We start from the raw sequence: 5,409 nt of genomic DNA, 5'->3' as shown, positions 1-5,409 counted from the left end.
TATGTGTGTGTGTGTGTGTGAGAGAGAGAGAGAGAGAGAGAGAGAGAGGGAGAGAGAGAGAGAGAGAGAGAGATAGAGATTGCACAATATGGTTGAACTACTGTACAGTGGTACCTCGGGTTACATACGCTTCAGGTTACATACGCTTCAGGTTACATACGCTTCAGTTTACAGACTCTGCTAACCCAGAAATAGTACCTCAGGTTAAGAACTTTGCTTCAGGATGAGAACAGAAATCGTGCAGCAGCAGCGCAGCGGCAGCAGGAGGCCCCATTAGCTAAAGTGGTTCTTCAGGTTAAGAACAGTTTCAGGTTAAGAACGGACCTCCAGAAGAATTAAGTTCTTAACCCGAGGTACCACTGTACTGTGGTAGACAGTAAAAACAACCTTTCCTTTGCACTATTCCGAGTACCTCTGTCCCACAAACTGTTATTTGATGTACGTTAGGGGAAACAAATAAATCTGTTCTCAAAAAGTTTTGAGAAATGTTGCCTTGTAATCAACATAAACATCACATTCAACATCATTTTGACTCGTTGCTTGGGTGGAACCAGTAGCAAGTGGTAGGTCACATTCAGTGCATCTCCGCACCCTCTAACAATTGCTCCAGGAAAGGATTATAAATTCCTTGGCTGTGCAAAAAAGAAAAGAAAAGAAAAAAGACATGGGTGGAGTCTTTTGAATGAGGCACAAAGTCAGAAAGCTGAAAAACTGGTTGAGGAAGATATGCACGAGCTTTGTAATACCATCCAGAACAGAAAATTTACGGTAGCAACAGGTAGGAATAAGTGAATGGATTTAATTTTAATCCAGCCTCATGCCGGGGTGGCAAAAGTGGTTTCCCCAGATTGGCCCATGACTGCCCCCCCCCCAAGTCTGACAGACACGATGATCACTGTAGAATGAAACCGAATAAGAGATTACTCTTTTATCTTTCTTTGATAACAGCATATAGGAATGTGGACTTTTTGGTATGGGGCAAAATATATTTGAAAATATCCATTATAGTATGGAAAAAATGCAAACCTGTACATATTTCCGCTGTATTGTTTTTGCTTCCTATTCAAGTGTGTTTAAGGCCCTGTCTGCATTCTCCACTTAAAGCAGTATCATACCACTTTAAACAGTCGTGGCTTCCCCCAGAGATTCTTGGGATCTGCAGTTTGTTAAGGGTGCTGTGAGTTGTTAGAGGAGACTTCTTATCCCCACACAGAGCTACAACTCCCAGAGTTTCCTGGGAAGAATTGATTTTAAAATTACTTATGGGGTGGGTGTCCTATGGCTGTAATTCAATGGTGCAGCGCTTTGGAAACATGTTCATGCCCAACCTTGAGCATCTTTTGGAAGCAGCGTGAAGTCTGCTTCTCTTGGCAGTCTTTCAGGTCCAGGGTTAGGTCTGCAGAAGATTTGCGGCTTTAATAGATTTTAATTGATTTATTTTAACAATTAAATGAGATTATTGTTCTAGCCCAGGGTTCACAGCTAGAAATAGCTGCGGCAATAAAATGACAGAGAGGAGCAGCACCTTATGGGGAGAGATTTACAGTAAAAACGGATCTGACGAATTCACCGGCCTTAATAAACAGCAGCCAACAAATTAGAGAGTGAAACAGCTTCTGTCACAAATGTAACGATCAAGAGAAACAGATGAATGTAGGAGGTTTGAGATGCAGAAAGCGTTAACACTCACTTAACAGGGGGGAAAAGGCAACCTGTTTTAATTTAAGGGGATAAAATGGCTTCAGACAACTTTCAAAAGACGTTCTGGCAGATTCTGTCTCCCCACCACCCTGAAACAAAATGCAAAACTAAAAGACACTGACTGATATCCTCTAATTTTTACCTTTTTTTGGGGGGGGATACCCACAAATACAACACATTGGGCCAGTTTACACCTTAAAGTATGGCAAACAATAGCTTATTGCAGGGGTGGGCTCTTTGGTTCCACAGGTCAGATCCTTTTCAGGATGGACATTGTGGGCCAAATTTGATGGGTAATGGGCTACCCAACTGCCCATTGCCTGACATCACAATGACATTACGTGCAATGTGCTTTGCAATCCCAAAGTCAGGGCTTCAAAGTGCCTTGCAAGGCACTGTTAACATGAAGGTTTCCCCCAATGTTTTAGAAAGGAATCTGATGTGATCCCCTTCCTGAATCAAGAACACCATGAGAAGCAAAGACCCAAAACATAGTGTTAAATCCAAGTGGGTCATGACGTCATTGTTGAAATTATGCTGTTCAGTCTAAATCATCCTTCCATAATGTTCCATGTGTGGAGGGAGAGTTGAATCTGTGTTTTGTTCTATTAGCATGCCTAATACTAAAATCATGTGCATTTTATTTCTGATACTCTTTGGCTGCCTTAGCTGTTATTTAATTACTGCATAGGTTTCAGATTCTGTTTTTACACTGCATTTATTAGCGTATTGCTGCTTTTTATCATGTTGCATAAGCTACCCTGGGAATGAATTTTCAAGGGCAGTGTTGGGGCATAAATCCCCAAAAGCAATCAGAGGCATGGAGCATTAAACTCACTTGATTGTCAGATAGGCCCACGCACAACTGATGGTAACAGTGAGAATGTCAATTGAATATTATATGAGTGTATCGACACATTACTGGGGACATGTTTTATTATTTATTTATTTATTTATTTATTTATTTATTTATTTATTTCATTTGTATCAATCCTTTCTTCCGCAGAGCTCAAGGTGGCAGATGTGGTTCTCATATTTTATATTTCACAACAACCTTGCGAGGTAGGGGAGAGAGAGAAAGAGAAAAGAGAGGGAGGGAGGGAGGAAGGGACTGGCTCAAGGTCACCCAGTGAACTTCATAGCCAAGAGGGGATTTGAACTCTAGACTCCAAGTTCTTAATCCAACACTTTAACCACTACAGTCGTACCTTGGTTTACAACCATAATCCGTTCCGGAGGTCCAGTTGTAAACCAAAACATGTTGTAACCCAAGGCGCGCTTTCGCCAATGGGGCCTCCCCCCCCCCAAATTGGTTGTAATCCAAAAAAATGGGTTGAAATCCAAAAAAAGGGACATGCACTTCTGGGTTTGACATGGTTGTAATCCAAAACGGTTGCAAACCAAGGTACCACTGTACATCATGCTGGCTCTGCTTGGCCACACTGAGAGTGACAGATGTAGGTTGATCCAAAAGGAGTTGATAGATATAAAATACACCTGACCATCCTGGCAGATTTAATTAGAAGGGTTCAGTAAAGGTTTTACTCAAGTCACAGAAGGAGTAGTACAGGAGGGTATAGGTCACCTTCTTGCTTGTTCACTTGCCTCTTGTTCTGGTCCAGACCACAGTGGTGACCCACCCAGTGAGGAGGAGGAGCAGGAGAAACCTCTGGCTGCTTGCTCATTGGCTCTGCCTGATATGCAAACAGGTGTCTTGCCAGAATGGTATATGCACTGTTTATCTCCTGCTTGGACTACTGCAATGTGCTCTATGTGGGACTACCTTTGAATGTGACTCAGAAACTACAACTAATCCAGAATGCGGATGCCAGGTGGGTGGCTGGGAGCAGCCACCAGGAAAATATAACACTGGTCCTAAAGTATATACACCAACTCCCATTTCCAAGCACAATTCAAAGTGTTGGTGGTGACCTTTAAAGCTCTAAACAGTCTCAGCTCTGTATACCTGAAGGAGCATCTCCACCCTCATTGTTCAGCCCAGACACTGAGGTCCAGCTCCAAGGGCCTTCTGGCAGTTCCCTCGTTGAGAGCTGTGAAGCTGCAGGGAACCAGGCAGAGGGCCTTCTCAGTAGTAGCGCCCGCCCTCCTGTCAGATGTCAAACAGATGTCAAAACTACACAATTTCCCAATGACATCTGAAGGCAGCCCTGTTTGGGGAAATTTTTAACGTGTGATGTTTTGCTGTGTTTTTATTCTGTTGGAAACCACCCAGAGCGTCTGGGGCAAGGTGTCTTGTCCAAGACACCCTTCAAAATCTTTAGAGAATGGCTGCAGCTTAGTAGCAGAGTTCCTGCCTTGCATGCAGAAGGTCCCAGGTTCAATCCCCAGCATCTCCAGGTAGGGCTGGGAGAGACTCCCTGCCTGTAACCCTGGAGAGATGCTGCCAGTCAGTGTAGACAATACTGAGCTAGATTGACTGATGGTCTGACTCAGTATAAAGCAGCATCCAATGTTCCTAAATTTGGAGTTAATACTGTTTGTGTGTATTGGGGAGGGGCATGTGTGGGATGTGTGTGCATGTGTGTGTATTTGTGGTGTGCATATTTTATATTCTGGGAAGATCCTTACAAACCTGATCAAGGATAAGGTAAAAGGAAGCACTCTCCCGGATAAGGCTCTGATTCAGATTCTAAGCATTATATATATATGCTTCAAAAACATTTTTATTACAGCTACAGCTCTTCAGTGTATCCCCCCGCCCCACCCTCTGCAGATGGAGTTTCTGCTCTTTGGTGAATTAATGGAACAGCCATTGTCAGGATATTCCCTCCCCTCCTGCCCTGACTTTTGAGAACTCACTGCTTCTGTTGACTCAAGAGATGAGTGTCCTTGGAAGAGAGATAGAGAGACGACTGGCCTTGGAAGAGAGATAACAAAAAGGTTGCATTTACATTTTAAACCTTCAGATACAAGCAGAAGCTTTCTAATCATGTGCTAGCTGCAGGATGCACTAAACCAAACTGGAATGCCAGCAAGCTTCCTTTCGGCACTGAATCTTGGGTTGCACCAATCATGTCTCCCTCCTCAGCTATCAGCCCATTCTCTTCCTTACCCATCTGCGTTGACTGCCATTTGTTCGCCTTTGTGGCTCCAGGGTGCCTGTGTTTACCCAGGGTTCAGTTTCCTCAGAATGAAGTTCAGCAGAGACTGTGATGTCTTTAGGATATATGGTTTTATTTACACATTTATGCAATCTGAGCATAGCATGGAGTGGCTCTCAGAATTAATACTTCAACAGATCTTGCCCCCCGCCCCCAAGTCACAGCTTAGGTTCAGCACAGCGCAAGGTCTGCCTCTGTGTATCCAGCTTCCAGCATCTGCCAAAACTCTCTCTCACACACTTTCTGTGCACAGCCCGCCTTGACCTACTGTTCTTGTTCATAGGCTGATGTGGCATCCAGCCAGGTGAGGTGGGAAAAGGCCCACCCATTTGTCTCTATGGCAACAGAGCAACCTCTTTGGATATGTTAAAGCACCGTGCTTAATAACCCAGCCAAAACAATTATCGTAACAAAGGAACTAGTTCCACTGGTAACACAGCCTCTTTTCCTTGATTCTAAGCAGGCCTAGAGGGTACCAGGATATCATCCAGACTAATGCCCCAAAGTCACAACAATATCCACAGTGGGACCCGGTTAACCTGCAACATCTGCAGGTCCTTAAATACTGAGGTTGTGTACACACTGT

General features: G+C 43.9%; 1 long non-coding RNA gene across 1 annotated transcript; it reads right to left on the bottom strand.

Moving 5' to 3' along the window:
• Window positions 1-1,572: 1,572 nt before the first annotated feature.
• On the bottom strand, window positions 1,573-5,144 carry LOC310749054. The gene is made up of 3 exons (XR_014541466.1): window positions 5,088-5,144; window positions 4,522-4,574; window positions 1,573-1,616 (listed from the first exon to the last, which is right to left on the bottom strand). It is a non-coding gene; the product is annotated as an uncharacterized lncRNA (long non-coding RNA).
• Window positions 5,145-5,409: the final 265 nt, after the last annotated feature.

This window comes from Podarcis filfolensis, assembly GCF_964270895.1.
Source record: "Podarcis filfolensis genome assembly, chromosome: 14".
Taxonomy (NCBI): domain Eukaryota; kingdom Metazoa; phylum Chordata; class Lepidosauria; order Squamata; family Lacertidae; genus Podarcis; species Podarcis filfolensis.
Note: the sequence above shows the minus strand (reverse complement) of the source record. Positions and strands in the feature narration are given on the sequence as shown.